Source organism: Nycticebus coucang, chromosome 4, assembly GCF_027406575.1.
Source record: "Nycticebus coucang isolate mNycCou1 chromosome 4, mNycCou1.pri, whole genome shotgun sequence".
Taxonomy (NCBI): domain Eukaryota; kingdom Metazoa; phylum Chordata; class Mammalia; order Primates; family Lorisidae; genus Nycticebus; species Nycticebus coucang.
Genome location: NC_069783.1, coordinates 122,566,023 through 122,588,717, shown reverse-complemented (window position 1 = coordinate 122,588,717; position 22,695 = coordinate 122,566,023).

Sequence of the window (22,695 nt, the reverse complement as noted above, 5' to 3'; positions counted from 1 at the left end):
ACTGTAACTTCAAACTCCTGGGCTCAGGTGATCTTCCTACGTCAGCCTCCCAAAAAGCTGAGACTTCAGGCACATGACACCATGCCTGGGTAACATTTTCCTCTCTCTTTCTCAGGCTGGTCTTGAACTTCTGACTTTCAGTGATCCTTCCCTCTTGGCTGCCCAAAGTGCTAGGGTTATAGGCAGGAGCCACCACACCTGGACTGTTTTACTGTTTTCTTACAAATTGTGTTATTTGGGTGCCATCTTTTAACACTTAAAAAAAAAGCCTATAAAAATATATCTAAGACAAAGACATTTTTCTCTCTTAAAAGACCTCTGATGCCAAAAAGTTAACAGCTTTTTGATCTCCACTCTAATTTCTGCCATAAAGTTTTCTTCTATGTCTGTAACAGACATCACTAATCAATCGCACCACTCTTTGTTACTAATGGAGTCTCTTCCCAAGAGATAATTATATATAAGCAGATACTACCAGTCAATAACAGTGACCACACTGGATACAACCTCTTTGCAATTTCTGACTCCCAGATGACACCAAAGTTACCATCCAATTTTGACTTTCTAAGATTGCTGAGAGCAAAATACATTGAATAAAATCAACTGATGACATCATTGTCACTTGCATGGAAATATTCCAGGTGATCTGAATAGGACATACTCTTGCCCCAGACTTCTCTCTTCCCTCATCTTCAGCAGAATGCCACAGACATTAATCTCACCCACACTTGATCATACTTTGGGGTTAAAATATGAATGATCCCAGTTAAATAAGCATAGCATGACCTCATTCTCTGCTCAGAATGTTCTCCCCAACCCTTTCCTCTTTGGCTTGACTTCCTTCTACCCAACCTTCTTGGCTCATCTGAAGCATCACTTTCCCCAGAATGACATCTCTGACATTCCCCTTCACTGTGTGTTCTTACAGCACATGTGTGCACACACTTTCCCTCTATAAACTTTACTATCATTTAATTTTACTTACTGTCCACTATCCCAACTAGTCCCAGCCCCAGCACCAAGACAAACCTGCACATAATAGATGCTTAGTAAATAATTGCCGAATGATTGATTGGTTATTGATTAATTAATATCTGCTTTCCAGGGAGGCTGTAAGACTTAGAAATGCCCCCTGTGAATAAAATGCTTAGCAAAGTGCCTGCCATGTAGTAAGTGCCAAGTAGTAACGAGGATATTACTAATGAAGGACTTAGGACCATCTCTCTATGTATCATCTCATTAAATCCTCACCAGAACATAGGCGTAGGCACTGTCATTGTTCCCAGTTGATAAATGAGGAAATTAAAGCTTAGAGAAGTGAAGTGATGTGCCCCATGCTTCTAAGTGGCAAACTGAGATGGACACCAGGCAGCTTAGCCTCAGAACTATTGCCTACGGACTGTCCAAGAGAGATCAGGGAAGAGAACTTAGGACAGACTTGAAGGTGAGGGAGGCTCCCACTGCATGGAAAGGGCATGTGTAGTAGAAGAGCTAAAGCTCTGAGTCTTAGAGCCAGAGCAACCGGAGCTCCAAGGCCTCCCCAGCCATTCGGTGGCTCAGTGGCTTGGGCAAGTGGATTAACCTCTCGGAACCTCAGTGTTCTCTATAAAATGGAACCGATAATACTGTGGTTTGTAATTGTATTATGACAGTGAAACAAGATCCCACAAGTGAAGCACTTGGTACGCTGGCTGATACATAATTCAGTACTCATAGAAATAGAAGCCAAATTTTTCCTTTTTCCTGATTTTCTTCTCTTTCCTCCGCCTCCTCTTCTTTGTCTACCTTCCTCTCTCTCTCTCACACACACACCCAGGCTCACGAACATGTATATCTACTTACATATACTTTGATTCTTATAACATTTTTAAATGGGTAATAAAGCTGAATAAAGGCTCCTTTCCCACTGCTCAGTAGGTATATGTGTTTTGGGGACAACAGGGTTTTTTCCCTAATGCCGGAAGACAAAGAGAGATTATTGGGTACAATTAATTGTTCAAACTGCCAGAGATTTGAAAGTAGAGGGAGTAAACAGATGCTGCTCTGAGCTCTGTGCTCATTAACTCAGAGACAGGATTCATTTCCTATGCATGATTAACTCCCCATCATCGGTGATTTACACAGCAAATGATCAAATGAGAATCCATTATTCCTCAGACAGAGGGTCTAAGGATTAGGCATTCAGCCTCCCTGGGACAGATCTTTCTCCTAAATTCCTGGGGATCTGTGGTCAGTGCCTTGACACAGGAATATGCTGTTGGTATTTGGCCAAGTTCTCCCAAGGACTCTAAACAAAGAATAATTAAAAGCAGCTCAGGTTGAGACACAGACCTTCCCATGCTCCATGACCGGAAGGGAAACCAGTCACCTTTGGGCTCCACTGCATCTTTCTATTGTTTAAAGGAACAGCTATATTCTGTAACATAACACCAAGCATAGCAATGTTCATGTTCAACAGAGAAAGCTCTCAGGACCAAAAGGAAGTGCTAACACCAGAGATTGCGAACCTGTATCCATAGAGATTTGTTAAATAATTATTGAGAACCTAATATGATATTGCAAATCAAGAACACTGCAGCCTATTCTCCCCACATTGGGCAGAAATTGTCCTTCTGGAAGATTGAGTAATTACCTTTAGTGCTAAGTTAGTATCACAAATACACAAGGCTCTGCAGTGCCCTCACCTTCCAGAAAAGGATGATTCTGCTGTAAGAGATTTCTTTAACCATCAGTGGTACAGGTACTGAAGAATCAGACCCCAAAACTATTCCAAAGAAAGAGCAGGGTCTCTGCCCTCCATGATGCTCAACTAAATGATAGTCTTACATCACTCACCATGATCCAAGCTTTGCCAAGGAAAAGCTTGATTTAGGTACATGATAATCTCAGGCTAGAAGGAGGGAGAAGGTAAGGACACGAAGAATTAAAAGACAATTTTTCCAAATGCTCCCTCCTAAACAAGGGCTTACTTGTGATGAATTATTTAGCAGGAGTTAAGAGAAAAATAGGAACAAGAGAAAAATAGGAACCACCCTTGTAAGAATTTCTTATAGAGCTAAATTGATTTGATTCTTAAAATGCTTTTTTATTTTGAAATAATGTACTTCTTTCTTTTCTTCTCAGGTGTGTGTATATGTGTATGTTTATATAGATTTCTCTTAAGGAATGAGGGTGGCACCAAGGCCTGTTTGTTTCAAAGACTTTTTGGCAAAATCAAAAGTTGTCACATCTATGTCAGACTTATTTTTAAAAAATGTATTGGCATGAAATTTCCCAATTGAGCAGCCACAGCTATAAATGAGGGCAGTAAAGACAAAGCTCTATGGAAGATCAACAAAGAAGCAACATGTCTTCTCACTTGGGTGAAATTGGAAAAGCCTTCAAAAGAGTTGACATTTGCATTGAGACTTTAAAGATGGACAGGCTTTGTATACATAGCGTTTGAACTGTATTCAAAGGGCATTCTAAGTAGAGGACAGAGTCAGAATGAAGCCCCTAGGGAGGGGTAAAAACAAAATCCCAGCATGAATCACACTGCAGAAATAGCAAGAGATCCAGCTTAACCCCAGCAGCAGATTCTAACCCGTAAGCCACTGCCTCCTGGAGGGACGCAGAGGTATTGCAAGGTATCTGCCAATGTGGTACAGCTAACTACTTTTCAAATGCCTATAGATCTATTCGTTCAAAAGTATTACTGAATTCATACAGGCATTTGGTCAACAAATGGCTCCTCAAGCAAAGTATATTGAAATACAGGCTATAGAAATTCTCATGTATATTCCCTATCAATTAATTCATAAAATATTTATTGAAAGCCTGCTACATACCAGGCACTGTGCTAGACACAGTTTGCTTTGTTAAGCAAGATATGGAGCAAGGAGACCAGCAAGGGGGTTGTAACCTGGGTGGAAGACAGGAAAGAGACAGACTGAGACGACTGGACATTCATAATGGAAGACACTTTCTAATCATCCCAGAATGTCAGCAGCTGGGGATTCCTAAGAATGCCTGGGGATGAAGTTCTTCAATCAACTAACACTTGCTAAGCACCAACTGTATACAACTCACCATGGCACCATGGGGAATACAAAGAAAAATCAGACATCATTTCTGCCCCTGAGGAGTCAGTTGAATCTAAAGGCAGGCACACGCAAAAGGGCAGGTTGTAGGTGTAGGTGTCGGTTGAACGGTGTAGGTTCTGGTGAGAAGCTGGGATACTGGCAGTCATCAAGATCCTTTTAAGGACTTCACTAAAAATTTCCCAGGTGACATCAGGACAAGTCTTCTATGAATCTTTGTGTCAAGACATTTATTCATCTTCATACTACATAAAAACAGAGGTGTCACTCTTACTTTGTTGAGTTTCTATTCGGCATCTAAAATGGACCCTGTTAGTGCACCCAACCCTGATATACTTTGCTAGCCCAATGGATCTGTCCTAGATGTTGTTAAGTATTGGCTGCTAGGTTCACCTATGTCCTAGGGAAACTTGCAATCTGCCAAACGGGAGTCATCTCACCAAGAAAGACTATTTTGGGTACATCTTCCTCCCAAGATATCCTGCATCCAGTGGCTAACATACCTAGAGTTTTTAAGGGGACTCATCCTCTTGCTTTAAGGTGGGATCATTTCTGCATGCACTATTCATGCATCCAGGGAGATCAGGTCACAGTCGCTAACTGAAAGCACACCCTCGCTTAGCTCCTTCCCTAGACCTCTCCCCTCCTTTTTTCTGAGGGTCTTATCTCAAAATATGACATTCATAAGAATCACCATCTCATTCTACTTTTATTGAACCCAATCTAAAATGTCAACTTTGCTCTCTTTTCTCTAGCCCAATACTATTATTAATAATAGATCACATTTTTGAGCTTCTACTGTGTGCCAGACAACTCTTTTATATACCTCATCTTATATGTTCTTACAGATTCAATGCCATTGTCTCCATTCCACAGATGAAAAAAACCTGAAGCTGAGAGCTTATTATGTGTGGTATGACTTACAAGTTTCCTCTGGCCTTAGAAAAAGAGCCCAGCTGTCCCACGAGGTTGCACTCCTGATTCTGCAAAATGAACTTACCTCCACTGCAAACGTTTCTCTAGGCATCTCTTCCTTCTTCCTACCTTTTCATTTCTCTACCCCCCCCACCTCAACCCCTCTGAAAACCAGTGGCCAATTACATGGGTCTCACAGTTCCAGATCTCCTAGGGGAGAAAATTCAATTTATTCCCATCTGCTTTGGTTTTTCTTTCTCACAATGCCTTTTTAAAATTGGCAATAAGTACTTAGTCCTCCCAAGGATTGTTCATTCAGCAATATGTTCCTCAGATTTTTTAATAGGGGCTGTGTGTGTGTGTGTGTGTGTACGTGTGTGTGCTAAGGGAGGAAGGAGTCTTATAACCTTCTTTTCCAAGTGCTTAAAATAATTGAGGAGATGTAAGTCTACTCTAATAGAATCAAGTGGATTTCTCTACCCGCCCCCCCAAATCAAGTGTAGTGCCAGCAGAGTAAAAGGGAAAATATCCAAACCCTCCTTTGAAGGAATGGGCATAAAAGAGTGAGTATGACTTAACAGAAAGGACAGGGATGTGAAGGGTGTAAGGCACAAGAAAAAAATAAGGATAAGGAACAAAGCTACTTGCCTGGCATAGGCTTTTCCTTCTGCCGGGGATGGATTCTCTCCTTCTCCAAGTATTGAACTTATTGTTCATATGTCAAAAGCCAGTTTAAATTTCGTCAACCCTAAGAAGATTTACATGAGCTTCCCTAGGCCCCCAACATAGTCATTGTTGCTTATGACCATACAGAGTATGACCCATTCTCAAAGTACAGAATGACAGGTAATTACGAGCTCATTCTTGTGTGAGATAACCCAGGACCAAATGCTCCCTTCATCACTCACTGGCTGCAAGTCAGTGACCTTGTGCAAGTCATTCGACTTCTCCAAGCCTCTGTTTCCCTATCTGTCAAATGGTAATGCCCATAAAGCACTTATGACTGGGCCTAAGACACAGTAAATGCTCAATAAAATGGTACTAAATTTCTTCATTATTCTCACCATTAACATTCTCTCCTCTGAATTCACATAAGCACCATTTTCCTATTATTCATTCCACTAATTTACCATTTACCCTAGATGGCCTTGTTTCGTTAATTAACATGCTGTGTGTGCATATCTCTTTTCCTTAAGTACATCACAAGGTCCCTGGGGACAGAAAGTGCATCTTATACTCTTAGATCCACCACAGCTGTGAGAACTGTGCCAACCACATAATACATGCTCAAATATTTGCTGAATAAATTCTTAAAGCTTTGGCTACAAGGATAAGTGCTTATTTTGGTTGGCAACAGGACAATAACATTTGTATTTACACTCTTGTTTCCCAGGCTAATTGATGTGGGTCTTATAATCATAAAAACCCCCTCAAAAGTCTCTCCTAATAGTGGCAGAAGCTATCAATTAAACAAATCATTAGACATATCAACAATCTATTAATCCACTCTTAGTGAAAGGACATTGGTTGATTTTCAGTGGTTTGGCTGCACAGTGAATTGGACTTCACTAGAATATTCAGTTTGGTTTCTAGCTCTTCATCGGTACTTCTTATTCTATGAAATGAGGATTAAGTGATAAAATAGCTAATATAATTGGGGATACAGAAAAGAATATGCAGAGAACATCTTATCTAGTTCTTGGCATATTGTAAATCCTCAGTACATGATGGATTTAAATTCTGGAGGGAGAGTAGGGCTGGATAGTAAGAAGGACCCTCAAGCCCTGGCCCTGCCACTTGCCAGCTATAATGTGGCCTTGGGCAAGTCATTTACCTCTTTGATCTCCCATTTTCTCATAAGCATAATGGGAATAAAAGTATCTTCAGGATTAATATGAGGATTAAATGAGATAATTATATATCATGATAGCTGTCCAAATCTATGTAACCAATCTTCTCATCTTCATGCATCACTGTCTCTGCTTCTACCATCATTCATTCACTCATTCATTCATTCATTCAAGAAATACTTACTAACCACCTACTATGTGCCAAAACCATGCTTGGCACGTGAGACATAATGGGAAGAAAAGCACAGAGTGGCTTCCCTGAGAACATTGATAATTTATGGCAGTGATTTTCAACAAGTGTGCTATGAGAGGATCTTAGGTGTGCCATGAAAAATTTTAAAGATCATTAATTAAATTATTTTTGAAAGAAGTCCAAAGCACAGTAAGTATATTCCTTTTTTAACTCTTTTTTTGATCAACATAATTTTCAACACGCCACAAAAGTTTAACTATAGGTTCAAATGTGCTGTGAGATTAAAAAAGGTTGAAAAATATTGGTCTAAGGGAAGATATAGACAATAAGTTAGTACAAGAGAATAGTAAGTGCTTTGATAGAATGTGGTACAGAGAACACAGGAGGGTGGGAGACCCAGCCTGGGTCGATGTGGTGGAGAAGAAGGAAGTTACCAAAGGCTTCCCCCCTCCCCAAGAAGGTGTCTGCTGGCTATCACGCTGCCATCACTTAGCTTTTACCCACCTTTCAACTACCCTCATGGGGATGCAGGGCCACAACTACATCCCATTTTGCCTGCATCCCTGCTAGAGTCTGTAAAACGGATGGTAGGAGAGATTACCTCAAGGATGGAGGAATCTATATTTGTTTTCTAGGGATGCTGTAACAAAGTGCCACAACTGGGCATCTCAAACCACAGAAATTTATCATTTCACTGTTCTGGAGGCTCAAAGTCCAACATCAAGGTGTCAGCAGAGTTGGTATCTTCTGAGGGCTGTGAGAGACACTATGTTTCATGCCTTTCCTTGTTAGCATCTGGTGATTTGCCGGCAATCTTTGACATTCCTTGGTTTGTGGAAATACCGCCCTGATCCCTGCCTTCCTGTTCCCATTTCCTCCTCCCAGTGCACATGTGCGTGTCCAAATTTCCCCTTTTGATAGGGACATCAGTCTCATTCAATGAGAGCCCACCTGAATCCACCTTGTCTTAACTAATCACACCTGTGATGACCCTATTTTCAAATCATGTCTCAGTTTGATGTTGTTAGGACTTCACAATATGAATTTTAAGGTGGAAGGATACCATTCAAACCATAACAGAAGCAGAAGTCTGCAACCTCTTTGCATCCATGTCAGATGGCCCCAGAAACAGCAGTCAGCCCCTGTTTTCTGGGTGTTTTTTTTCTCATGTTCCTAGAAACAGCCTCCTTGAATCCCATCAGAGTTGCCAGTATTAGCTGGCTAGGGCTACCTCCTCAGAATCAGTCTCAGTCCTGTGGGAATCCTTCTCTAAACGTCTAGATGCCAAAACCTCAACTTCTTCCCTTTTTCCCTCCAGCCTAGTGAATATTATTAGCTTGTTTCTGCCTGTGAGAGGCAGCCTCTGAGATGATCCCCTGCTATTCCCTTGTGTAATCCCCTGTCCTGGAGTAGAGGGTGGACTTGATGACTTACTTCTAAGAGCAGAGGTGATGGGAAGTTACTTATCAGACTAAATAATGAAACTGTCATCTCTACCATGGGTTTTCTCCCTTGCTCACTTGTGCTGATAAAAAGACAGCTGATGTGTTCCTAGTCACCCTGTAGAGAAGCCCACATGGCAAGGAACTAAGACAGGACTCCATCCAGCAGAGGGTGATTAAGTCTTCAGTCCAACAGCCCACAGACAAGTGAATCCTGCCAACACTGCCTTTAGTGAGCTTGGAAGCAGATCCTTCCCCAGTCAAGACTTCAGATGAGACCCTGACCTCAGCAACCCTTTGATTGTTGTGAGAGACCCTGAGGATCCAGCAAAGGCATGCCCAGATCCCCAACCCACAGAAAATATGAGATAATGAGTATTTGTTATTTTAAGCTACAAATTTGGGGGGGATGTGTTATACAGAAATACTGATTCACCACAGTTACTATCTGTTGCCTCAGTGCTTCCCCTTTACCCTTGCATCTTCCAGTAAGTGTCTAACCAGTTCCCTAGATTAAATGCTCTCAGTTGAATTAGCTGGCATGATTTCTGTTTTCCAGATGAGACACTGACTGGCACAAAATGACATCTAAGCTGTGACCTTGGGAAGAATTGGAGGTGAGTGAGGTAACAAGATGAGAAGAGTGCTTCATGAATAGGAAACAACCTGTACAAAGGGCCTGCCAACATCCAGTTTTTAAACATATTTATGAATCACCTACTCCTATGTGTCAGACCCAGTGCTAGGTGCTGTGAATAAAGTTACACATGGACATGCAAGATTCTGGCCTCATGGAGGTTGCCTTGGTATGTTCAGAACAAGGCAGTGATGAGACTAAAGCTAAGGCCAGGGCATCAGAGACAGCTCACACCCAGCGCTTCTTCTCAAGGGACACACACACTTGCCTCAGCATTCTCAGACTAGACAGACTAGACACAGGACAACCACCTCCCAGTTTCAGCTTCTCAACTGTAAAGCAAAGATGATGCTCTCTTCCTCATAGGACTGTAGCATAGGTCAAATGAGGGTTGGGGGCTTAAAACAGGAGATAGAGCTCTCCTACTGTTAAGACATAGTAGTCATACCTTAACAGCTGGAGGTCTCAGCTCAGAATGACTAAAGTCTCTCCTCTGCCCAAATGGTCAGCAGCCCTCTGCTGGTCTGGCACTGGCTGCAGCCAAGGTCTGGGTTAATAGGATTAAACAAAGAGCCTGTTGCCTCTAGACCCAGCCAGCACGTTGCTGGCCATTGCTAAAAAAAAAAACAGGCTGTGATACAAAGAGCAACCTCCCTGTGGTCACCCACCCCATAAATCATCACCTACCAAGGGCTATTGAATTACCTTTGGAAGATGGATGAGACTGAGCTGGAAGGCTGCTTGATACGGTTTCCCTTTGAATAATTCCATGTAGAAAGCTGGGTTTGAGAAATGGGGTCTTTCCACCAGCTCGGCCCCATCCTGCTGTCTCTGCCAGGTGCATTCAAGATAAACATGTTTCCTTATGGGCTGGCAGAGTGTCTGTGATGAAGGAAGAAAACATGCTGCCAGGCCCCAGGGAAGGGTGTGCTTCTGCCTAAGGCACAAATGGTGGTTTTGTTATATTGTTATTCATTGTTTATAGTGCTAACTTATTAATAATAGCTATGATTTTTAAAACATATTCTATGTGCCAGGCAATGAGCAAAGCACTTGAACTCACTAAATCCTTAAATACTCATATGAAGTAGGTTTTGTTACTCTCCCCACTCTACTAACGAGCATATTAAAGCTCAGAGAGGTGACATGACTACCTCAAAGTCCCACAGCTAGTCAGCATTGGAGGTGAGACTCGAACCCTTGCTCTTAACACAAGGCAGCAAACTTTTTCTGTAAAGGGCCAGGTAGTAAACATTTTAGGGCTTTGCAGGCAATACTGTCTCTGCAGAAACTACTTGTCTCTGTTCGTATAGTGCCAAAACAGCCATAAACAATACATAAACAAATGAGCATGGTTGTGTTCTAATAAAACTTTATTTACATAGACAGACAGAAGGCCAGATTTGGCCCATGGGTCATAATAAGACAACTCTTAACAGTTATGTATTAACTTTCTCTACAAGGGCTCTGCAGTTTGCTGTGCTTATCTGTTTCCACATAAAAACATGCACCAGCTCCTCATGCTCCTCCTCCTCATCTAGTTTATTCAATCCATTAATAATGTCTGTATTGCCTTCTTAAAGGCTCTAGTTCTATGGAAAATACAGAGATTCTGCTTGTCAGAGAGGCGAGATTTGTAATATATTTCAACCATTCATTATATTCGTGAGCAAAGGGCCTTGTGTGCTGTAGTAACAATAAATCCCTAAATCTCAGTGACTTAGAAGAGATGCTGAGATTTTTCTCAACTTCAGCATTATTGACATTCTGGGCTAGGTAATGCTTTGTTATCTTGTGCATTGTAAAAGGTTTGGCACCATCTCGTCCTCTACCCACTAGATGCCACCAGCATCTCCCTGGTCATGGTAATCAAATATGTCTTCAGGCACTGCCAAATGTACAAAGGATGGGGGGATGCAAAATCATTCCCAGTTGAAAACCACTGGGTTAAGATCACAAAAATTTATTTCCTACTCATGAGAATATGGATATAGATCATCAGCTGTCTTTGCCAGTTCCTCTGTAGCAATGCACAGGCATGCAAGAGGCTTCCTGCAATGTTCTGTAACTCTGCTATCTCAAAGTTCTTTGCTTCCTGCCAAGCTCATGGATGAGACAGAGAATGGAAAATTCACCTCCTCCTTTAACTTTCTCAGGACAGAAGTGACACCTGTTGCTCATGCTAGTGAGCCCACCTATCACCCTCCCTCCACCCACCCTCCCCTCTCCCTCCTTTCCCTCTCCCCATTACCCATATTCTTAGGTTATAATTGGGTTATAGCTTTCATATGAAAGCCAAAAATTAGTTTCATAGTAGGGCTGAGTACATTGGATACTTTTTCTTCCATTCTTGAGATACTTTACTAAGAAGAATATGTTCCAGCTCCATCCATGTAAACATGAAAGAGGTAAAGTCTCCATCTTTCTTTAAGGCTGTATAATATTTCATGGTGTACATATACCACAGTTTATTAATCCATTCGTGGATCAGTGGGCACTTGGGCTTTTCCTGTGACTTAGCAACTGTGAATTGGGCTGCAATAAACATTCTGGTGCAAATATCTTTGTTGTAATGTGATTTTTGGTCTTCTGGGTATATACCTAGTAGAGGAATTATAGGATTGAATGGCAGGTCTATTTTTAGATCTCTAAGTGCTCTCCAAACATCTTTCCAGAAGGAATGTATTAATTTTCATTTCTACCAGCAGTGCAGAAGTGTTCCCTTTTCTCCACATCCACGCCAACATCTCTGGTCTTAGGATTTTGTGATATGGGCTAATCTTACTGGAGTTAGATGGTATCTCGAGGTAGTTTTTATTTGCATTTCTCTGATGATTAAAGATGATGAGCATTTTTTCATATGTCTGTAGAATTGTCTTTTAAAATTTTCACAATACACCTAAGATCCTCTCATGGCACACCAGTTGAAAATCGCTGCTCTGCTGGCCATTCAATCACTCAATAAACATTTAGCGATTGCCTAATGTGGGTGGCAGTGTACTAATGTCAGGACGTCTCAGTGGATAAATCAGATTTTGTCTTTGACCATATAGGGGTCACATTCTTATTCTTTTAGGTCTGTGCTCTTTTAGGTCTCAAAAAAAAAAAAAGCATGCTCAGGTTTAATAACAGGTATTATTGAAAGGATATGTCTAAATGTGAGAAATAAGATAGAATTATCTCAACAATTAGGTTCAGTGAAAAACTCCAAAAGTCCCATTAAGATCCTGAATAATACTATGAAAGTCTGAACCTGAGTGATCTTTCTTCTCTTTGTTCCTCTAGTATTCATATGTCCAAAAGCAAAGTCTACAAAAATCAATTGCCATCCAATAATGAGTCTTTGTTGGCCATTTTTGCTAAGTTATGCTGTGATCACACACAACTCCAGAATGTCCATGGAAAGCTGAATTCTGCTCTGCATCAACTCGTCTATATTCCAAAACAAGGAGCAGCCCCCTTCTTCTTTAAAGCCCCCTTCTCAGGTCATGAGTCACAATTTGAAAAGCAGTATTGGAAATCACTGTTGACCCTTAAAACCTCTACTCAGGTATGAAATTTTTACCTACTGAAATTCCATTGGCCAAAACAAGTCATGTAACCAAATATGACATCAGTGGGTCAGAAAATGTACTTGTAATTCAGAGACGGACACCAGAAAGGGTGTCCCTAGCTGATAGATGAGCTTATCATCTAGAGGAGGACCCTGTCATCTAGTGGGTAGAGTCAAGAGATACTGCTAAATGTCCTGTAATGCACAGGACAACAAAGAATTACATGGTCTAACATGCCAAGTAAGTATTTTAATGACTTAATACCATCTGCTGATGTGGTTCTCACTTTTGCTCCCCAGGGCATATTTAGGATGGTCTAGAGACATTTTTGGCTGTCAAAACAGGGGAGATGCTACTGGCATCTCTGGTAGAGGTCAAGAATGGTGCTAAACATTCTACAAGGCAAAGGACAGTCCCCTACAACAAAGAATTATCCCACTCCAAAAGTCAACAGTATGGGACTGAGGACCCCTAATCTCCCCCAAGTAGACGCTGGGCTCCTATATCCATTCAGTCACTCTATTCACTAGTCAAGGATTTAATGAACGTCCATTGAATGCCAGTCACTGTGCTAGGCCCTGGGGACATAACAGGAGCTAAAATAAACATGATTCCTACTCAAATGGAGTGTATAGTCTACTACAGAGCTAGATATTCAATAAATAATCACATTGATAAGTGTTTTATTATAAACTAAAATAAGGGAAAGGTGGAATATATTCTATAATGACCTATTGGGAAAGAGTTCTAAAAGGCTCTAAAAGGATGAACACACAGAAAGAAAGGGGTGAGTAGGATGTAATGTTGATTAACATGACAGCAAGGACCAGATCACCCAGGGCTTTGTAGATCACTCTAGTGAGTTCAAAGTTTCTCTTACAAGCAATGAGAAGCCACCAACAGGTTTTAAGCAGGGAGACAATCATCTACTATATATTCTGAACAGATCATTCAAGCTGCAGTGTGGATGGTGGTGTGGAAGGGGATGGTGTCAATGCAGGGAGACTTGTCCACAGACTTTTGCAATCTTCCAGGGAAGGGATGATGGGAGCTCAGAGCAGGGTGATGATGAGGAAGACAGAGGAAAGTGGATGTATCTGAGAGCTAATTAGGATGTGGAGTATGCAGAGTGGAGAAGTGTTCAGGCTGGCTCCTAAATTTCTGGCCTGTACTAATGGATGGATTTTTTGAGTGTCAATAAGAGAGAAAACACTGGAAAAGGATAAGATTTGGGGACAGCAGAGAGGAGGACAATATAGTCTACACAGACAGTCCCCTGGTTACCAAAGAGACACATTCTGTATGTTTTTTCTTAAGATAAATTTATATGTAAGTTGGAATAGGTACATTTGCCTATTATCTACAATCACACCTATTAAGTATGAGTTGTATGTCAGTTGGATGCTGGTAACTTGGGGACTACCTATAATAGAACATGAGATTAAGAAGTGATTGAGGCAACCAAGTGAAAAAGCCAAGAAGGAGACTGCATATGTGTCTGCAACTCAGAGGGCAGACGACACTGAAGTTAACACTGGCAGTCCCTGAGGCACAAATATCTGACATGCAACTTGCACTTATGAACGAAGGCTTTACAACAAGTCCCCAAGTTACAAACATCCAACTACCATATGACTCGTATTTATGAATGGAGGCTGTTGCAGGTAACAGGTAATGTATCTGTTCCAACTTATGTACAAATTAAATTTAAGAATAAAACTATAGAACCTACCTCATTTGTAACCCAGGGACTGCCTGTATAACAATAATCCTCAGATAGAAGCCTTTGATTGGACCCCAGTCCCTGGGGTCATCATTCGTGGCTGCCTTTCCTTGACTCATTGCCAGTAATTATAATCACTCTATGAAGATAGAACCACTTGTCCGCTTCCCTCAGAATTCGTTCATTCATTCAGTAGTCTTGGATATTTGTGTGTCAGACTTTGTCCTTGGGGGTTGGTGATGTATCTGTAAATGAGAATAAACAAGATTATCGCCCTTACAGGCATTTAATATTTTATGGCTTCGTCCTTTATGTGGATTGCTCAAAATAACTGATTCTTACTCTTTCATGTCTGGTCTGCAGAAAATCATCTCATGGTGCAGGAGATGCTTGCCTGTAAACTGATCTCAACATTTTAATAGGATAATAGAATTAGAGTATCTGAGCCTTAGATTGGTAGGATCTATTTAGTTCAATAATGTCAAATAGATGTCCTCTCACATACCAACTTTAATTGATTGGTAGTGGCTGCCTGGAGAGTTAGGCTGAGAATGACTCAGCAGGAAAAAAAGCAAAGCAATCGATTAGTGATGTCTGTCAAGGGTTTGATATGGGAGAATGGAAGGTAATTACCCACCATTCTGATCTCAACTCATTTCTCATTTTTACATATTGTTGAATTCTACTTGATAATATTTTATTAAGAAATTTTGTGTATGTTAGTGAGAGATATTGTTCTGTTGTTCTCTTTTAAAATAATGTCTTCAATGGGCTTTCTTTTTTGTTTGTTTGTTTATTTATACGTTTGTTTTTCAGATTTCTTTCTGGAGTTATGCTGGCCTAATGATATGTGTTAGAAACAACTCTCTTCTCTATCTTATGAAAGACGTTGTATAATATTGATATTATTTCTTCCTTAAATATTTGATGAAATGTGGGGGATGAGAGGCAGGGAGAGGATTTAAATTATAAATTGAATTTCTGAAATAAATGCAGAGCTATTTAATAGATTTTCCATTTTTTCTTCATCTATTAATTTTAAGCTGTATTTTTTTGAGAAATTTGTACATTTCATTTAAGTTCTCAGATTTAACCCATTCCTTTAAAAGGCAAAGAAACTAAAGCTTAGATGTGACAACTGATGTGCTCCAGACCATGTACTATACGTTAATGATAGATAAAATGTAAGAATTCAGGTCTTCACAGGCTCAGTCCACTGTTTTCAATCTGTCACATCCAGACTTAACCTGCTTCCAAAAGCCACAGGGAAATTGTCTAAGAATCTCTCCAGAAATAGCATATACATGCATGTTAAATGCCCATGTGCTTCCAGATTTATAGCATGATCTGGTGACAGAGAGAAAGAGCTGTCCAGGACCAAACCACATTACCGAAGCCTTAGATTTTAGCACTTTTACCTGACAGAGCTGGAAGATTTTTGAAAAAAACTTATGGATAGCAAGGAAGGGAATCTCATTCTGTTTGAGTTGCCTTGGAAAGTACCCAAGCCTGTCTTTCCCCTTGGTGTCCCAAGTTCAGTGTCAACAGCCAGGTTGTCCATGCATATTATCCCCCCGCAACCCAAATCTGGGCCTGAACGTCGGAAGACAAAGTCCGCAGGGAACATCTCTGCTTATCCTGACCTAGTTAGATATGACAAGTCTGGTGGGATCAGGAGTGGAGCTAATGGGGACAGACAAGAATGAAGGATTGGGGTAGCTCAAGGGAGATGAGCTCCCAGAACGTGGCTCAAAATACTCCTGGGGGAAGGTCTCTCTAGAAAAGAGATATTTGTTAAAATCTGACCACATCTGAGCCCTGCTTAAACCTTTCAGTAACACCCTTGTGTGCTCATGAAATAGTCCAAACTCTTTAAAGTGACTGACCCCACCATGCTTCTCTCTCCACTATTCCTCCTGACCAATGTCTTCTTTTAGTAGGACTGAACTATTTTTAGTTCCAAAATGGCAACATTTTCTCCCTGACTGCAGGGCCTTTGTACTGGCTGTTCTCTTTGACTAAAATATATTCTCCCCCACTTACATTTGGTTTGCCCTGTTTGATCTTCAAGGTTGCCAACAGCATCTCCCAATAACACAGGTCTGTGCCCTTTCTGTGGGTTTCCACAGCCCATTGCACTCACACTATGGTCATACTCAGCACATCATTTTGGAAATACTGCCTATTTATTACCAGTATTTCCTACTAGACCATGAGCCACAACCCTCTCCCCTGAATCCCATAGACCCATAAAAATTGCCTACCCAATGTCATTACTTAGATGCCTGTAAACATGCCAGACCTCACACATCTGATATAGAACCCCTGACACCCCTCCCAAATCTGTTCTTCCCAGAGTCTTTCTCATCTCAGGAAATGTCAATACCATCTACTTAATTGCTCCAGCCAACCCCATCCCCTGAGCCCTTAACTCCTCTCTTTTCATTGTCTCCATCAGCAATTTCCCTGTCAGAGTATTTCTCAGCATCTCAGTGTTGCCAGCCTGAGCTGAGCCACCATCATCCCACACCCAAGTTCTCACAGCAGGTTTCTAGTCAGTTTCCTAATTCTACTCCTGCTTCCTGGTTCTATTTCTAACCTAAAAGCCAGAAGAATCCTTTGATGACAGAATCAGATCCTGTCCCTTCCCCTGACCACAGCCCCACCCATCTTACCCAACATACTAACCACAGTCCCTGCCATGTCCTATGTGGCCCTGAAGGATCTGACCCAGCTATATCCATCCTCCCCCCTCCTCCTCAGTCTGGTCCAGCCACTCCCACCACCCTGCTGTTCCTAGAACATGCCAATCCTACCTGCCTTACAACCTCTGTACCAGCTACTGCCTCTGCCCAGAATGTTCTTCCTCCAGAAAGCCACAGCATTCCTTCTCCCATTGCTTTTTTTTATTATGTCAATAGATTTAGGGGGTACAAGTGGTTTTTGTTACATGGGCAAAATACATAATTCTGAAGTCAGGGCTTTACGTGTACCCATCACCAGAACACTGTACATTGTATTCAACAGGGAAATTTTTATCCCTTACTGCTTCCCAATGCCTAAGCACGCACGTATTATGGTATTTGGGCCTGATTTTTATTCTCCCTCCATGATATAAAAGTCCAAGAAATTAACGTAAATATATACCAAGAAATTAACATAAATATATATCTTTTGAAGCCCAGGAAGAAAAATAATAACACTGTGTAAAGATAAAATCTATTACCAGGAGCTGGGGAGATAAGACTCCAGGCATCTCTGGCTGGTGGGATCTGCCTATAATCATCCCTTTAAGCATACAGAGAATCAGCAAGGGACTTCTGGACCCCAAGAAGAGGACAAAAACAGTGGAAAACTGGCAAGTGGTTGCGTGTGTTCTATTGACCTAATCCCGCCGGCAGCCATAAGTATAAGCAGCAGTGAGACTACAAACTAGAAAGGCCTTATCTGTGAACTGCTTCGGTGTTTTGGACTTGGCACTCAGTTGAACTGCCTTGAGGAGAGCTTGAGCAGGAGTGCGGAGAACATTGGGCATTGTCTAGGGCCCCAGACTGAGCCACTGAGCCAGAAGGAGCTAATAGTGTTTGGCTGTGGGCCACAGGGAGCCATTGTGAGAGAACTGCACCAGCAAGCTCTGCCCTCAGGGTTGCAGAGCGAGGATTGGGTGGGAGCTAGCAACCTAGTGACTGAGCAGCCTAAAGGCAAGGACTGAGCTGCCTTACAGCCTTAACCCTCAGGGGCAGAGTGAGACTGGTTTTGGCACACTGGAGCCTTGGGCTGTTGCCCTGGGTAGAGTGCCGTGGCATCACAGCTCATAGCAACCTCAAACTCCTGGGCTTGGCACCACCAGGACATCCATAAGAGCTGGACCCCTGACCCGCGACCCACGACTGCTGGGCCTCCACAAGCCCTGACCAGAAACTGTGGGAGCCGTGCAACCTTGCGTCCTCCCTCCTGTACCCTCCCTTCCTCCACACCAGCCTGCTCATCTGGCCAGGGACTCTGGTAGCCGTGACCCTCCAAAGCCCTCCCTGCTTCTGCGCAGAGCCCTTCTCCTGGCCAGAGACTGCTGGAGCCTTTGGCTCTCTGTGCCAAAGTCACAGGGCACCAGGCACTCCCAGAATCATGTGCACCACCTCCCACCCTGTTGCTAGATCCAGGTGTGTCACACTCCGGAGCTGCCTCAACAACCAGAACACCCTGGCGGGGGCAGCCCCAGACAAACTATACAGGGTTATGCTGTACAAAGATCCAGCAACAATAGAGTGATCCTGCTGGGGTCTAATTTTGGACAGACACCACCCCAACTCTGAGGACAGCCAGAGGCAATGGTGAAAAACAATCATGAGGCAAAATCAATGAAAAAACTCTGGCAATATGAATAATCAGAGTAGATCAACTCCCCCAAAGATCAATAGGGCAGACACAGCACAAGATCCCATGCACAAACAAATAACTGAAATGTCAGGAATCAAACTCAGAATCTGGATAGCAAATAAGATCGAATTACAATTCCAAGCAATAACCCAAAAGATATCTCAAGAATTCAATGAATTCAAAGATCAAGTGACCAAAGATTTTTTTTTTTTATTTTTTTATTTTTTTGTAGAGACAGAGTCTCACTTTATGGCCCTCAGTAGAGTGCCGTGGCATCATACAGCTCACAGCAACCTCCAACTCCTGGGCTTAAGTGATTCTCTTGCCTCAGCCTCCCAAGTAGCTGGGACTACAGGATGACCAAAGATTTTGACACATTGAGAGAAGAAGTTGGAGCCCTCAAAGATCTGAGAAACACAGTAGAATCCCTCAGTAATAGAATGGAGCAAGCAGAAGAAAGGATTTCCAAAATTGAAGACAAAGCTTTCAAATACTCCCAAACTCTCAAAGAGGAAGAGAAATGGAGGGCAAAAACAGATCACTCTCTCAGAGAACTCTGGGATAATTTGAAGAAAACCAATTTTCATCTTATAGGGATCCCTGAAAGCGATGAAGTGGCTTCACAAGGCACAGAGTCTCTTCTCCATGATATTATGAAAGAATTCTTTCCAGACATGCCAAGAGATTCTCAAATTCAGATAGCAGACAGTTTCAGAACTCCAGCACGACGCAACCCAAATAAGACATCGCCCAGACATATCATAATCAATTTCACTAAAGTTAATACGAAGGAGAAAATTCTGAAAGCAGCCAGATGAAAGAAAACCATTACCTACAAGGGGAAGAATATCAGAATAACTGCAGATCTCTCCACTGAAACTTTTCAAGCTAGAAGGGGATGGTCATCGACTTTTAATCTCCTAAAACAAAATAACTTTCAACCCAGGGTCTTGTACCCAGCTAAACAGAGTTTTATTTATGATGGAGAATTGAATACTTTAATGACATTCACATGTTGAAGAAATTTGCCATAACTAAACCAGCTCTCCAGGACATTCTCAGACCTATTCTCCATAAAGACCAGCATAATCCTCCACCACAAAAGTAAACCCACCATGAAAATTTTGATCAGATTCTGACTTCCATAGTCACAAAAGGATTAAAAATGTCCAGCAGACTCTCAAAAGGCTTATCAATATTCTCAATTAATGTGAATGGTTTAAATTGTCCTCTAAAGAGGCACAGGTTGGCTGATTGGATACAAAAACTCAAGCCAGATATCTGCTGCATACAAGAATCTCATCTTATATTAAAAGACAAATATAGACTCAAGATGAAGGGATGGTCATCTATACTTCAGGCAAATGGAAAGTAGAAAAAAGCAGGTGTTGCAATCCTATTTTCAGATGCAATAGGCTTTAAACCAACCAAAATAAGGAAGGATAAGGATGGACACTTCATATTTGTTAAAGGTAATACTCAATATAATGACATTTCAATTATTAATATTTATGCATACAACCAGAATGCACCTCAATTTATAAGAGAAACTCTAACAGACATGAGCAACTTGATTTCCTCCAGTTCGACAGTAGTTGGAGATTTTAACACCCCTTTAGAAGTGCTAGATAGATCCTCCTAAAAGAAGCTAAGCAAGGAAATTTTAGATTTAAATTTAACCATGCAACATCTGGACTTAATAGACAACTACAGAACATTTCATCCCAACAAAGCAGAATACACATTCTCCTCATCAGCCCACGGAACATACTCCAAAATCAACCACATCCTAGGCCAAAAATCTAACCTCAGCAAATTTAAAAAAATAGAAATTATTTCTTGCATCTTCTCAGAGCATCAGGAAATAAAAGTTGAACTCAATAACAACAGGAACCTGCATACCCATACAAAAACATGAAAGCTAAACAACCTTATGCTGAAGGATAGATGTGTAATAGACAAGATTATAAAGGAAATCACCAAATTTTTGGAATAAAACAACAATCAAGACACAAATTACTAGAACCTCTGGGATACTGCAAAGGCAGTCCTAAGAGGGAAATTTATAGCACTGCAAGCCTTCCTCAAGAAAACGGAAAGAGAGGAAGTTAATAACTTAATGGGACATGTCAAGCAACTGGAGAAGGAAGATCACAGCAGAAGAAAAGAAATAACCAAAATCAGAGCAGAATTAAATGAAATTGAAAACAAAAGAATTATACAACAGATCAATAAATCCAAAAGTTGGTTTTTTGAAAAGATCAATAAAATAGATAAACCTTAGGCCAACCTAACCAGGAAAAAAAAAGAGTAAAATCTCTAATTTCATCAATCAGAAATGGTAATGATGAAATAACAACAGACCCCTCAGAAATTCAAAAAATCTTTAATGAATACTACAAGAAACTCTACTCTCAGAAATATGAAAATATGAAAGAAATCCACCAATACTTGGAAGTACGCCACCTACCAAGACTTAGCCAGAATGATGTGGAAATGTTGACCAGGCCTATATCAAGTTCTGAAATAGCATCAACTATACAAAATCTCCCTAAAAAGAAAAGCCCAGGACCAGATGGCTTTATGTCAGAATTCTACCAAACCTTTAAAGAAGAACTACTACCTATATTACTAAACCTCTTCCAAAATATAGAAAAAGAAGGAATATTACCCAACACATTCTACGAAGCAAACATCACTTTGATCCCTGAACCAGGAAAAGACCCAACAAGGAAAGAAAATTGTAGACCCATATCACTAAAGAATATTGATGCTAAAGTACTCAATAAGATCCTAACAAACAGAATCTAACAACACATCAAAAAAATTATATCAATGGGCAAGAGACATGAATAGAACTTTCTCTAAAGATGACAGACGAATGGCTAACAAACACATGAAAAAATGTTCATCATCTCTATATATTAGAGAAATGCAAATCAAAACAACTCTGAGATATCATCTAACCCCAGTGAGAATGGCCCACATCACAAAATCTCAAAACTGCAGATGCTGGCGTGGATGTGGAGAGAAGGGAACACTTTTACGCTGCTGGTGGGACTGCAAACTAGTACAACCTTTCTGGAAGGAAGTATGGAGAAACCTCAAAGCACTGAAGCTAGACCTCCCATTTGATCCTGCAATCCCATTACTGGGCATCTACCCAGAAGGAAAAAAATCCTTTTATCATAAGGACACTTGTACTAGACTGTTTATTGCAGCTCAATTTACAATCGCCAAAATGTGGAAACAGCCTAAATGCCCACCAACCCAGGAATGGATTAACAAGCTGTGGTATATGTATACCATGGAATACTATTCAGCTATTAAAAAAAATGGAGACTTTACATCCTTCGTATTAACCTGGATGGAAGTGGAAGACATTATTCTTAGTAAAGCATCACAAGAATGGAGAAGCATGAATCCTATGTACTCAATCTTGATATGAGGACAATTAATGACAATTAAGGTTATGGGGGGGGAAGCAGAAAGAGGGATGGAGGGAGGGGGGTGGGGCCTTAGTGTGTGTCACACTTTATGGGGGCAAAACATGATTGCAAGAGGGACTTTACCTAACAATTGCAATCAGTGTAACTGGCTTATTGTACCCTCAATGAATCCCCAACAATAAAAAAAAAAAAATTATACACCACGACCAAGTGGGATTTATCCCAGGGTCTCAAGGCTGGTTCAATATACGTAAATCTATATGTAATTCAGCACATAAACAAACTAAAAAATAAGGACCATATGATTCTTTCAATTGATGCAGAAAAAGCTTTTGATAATATCCAGCATCCTTTCATGATCAGAACACTTAAGAAAATTGGTATAGAAGGGACATTTCTTAAACTAATAGAGGCCATCTACAGCAAACCCACAGCCAATATCGTATTGAATGGAGTTAAATTGAAATCATTTCCAC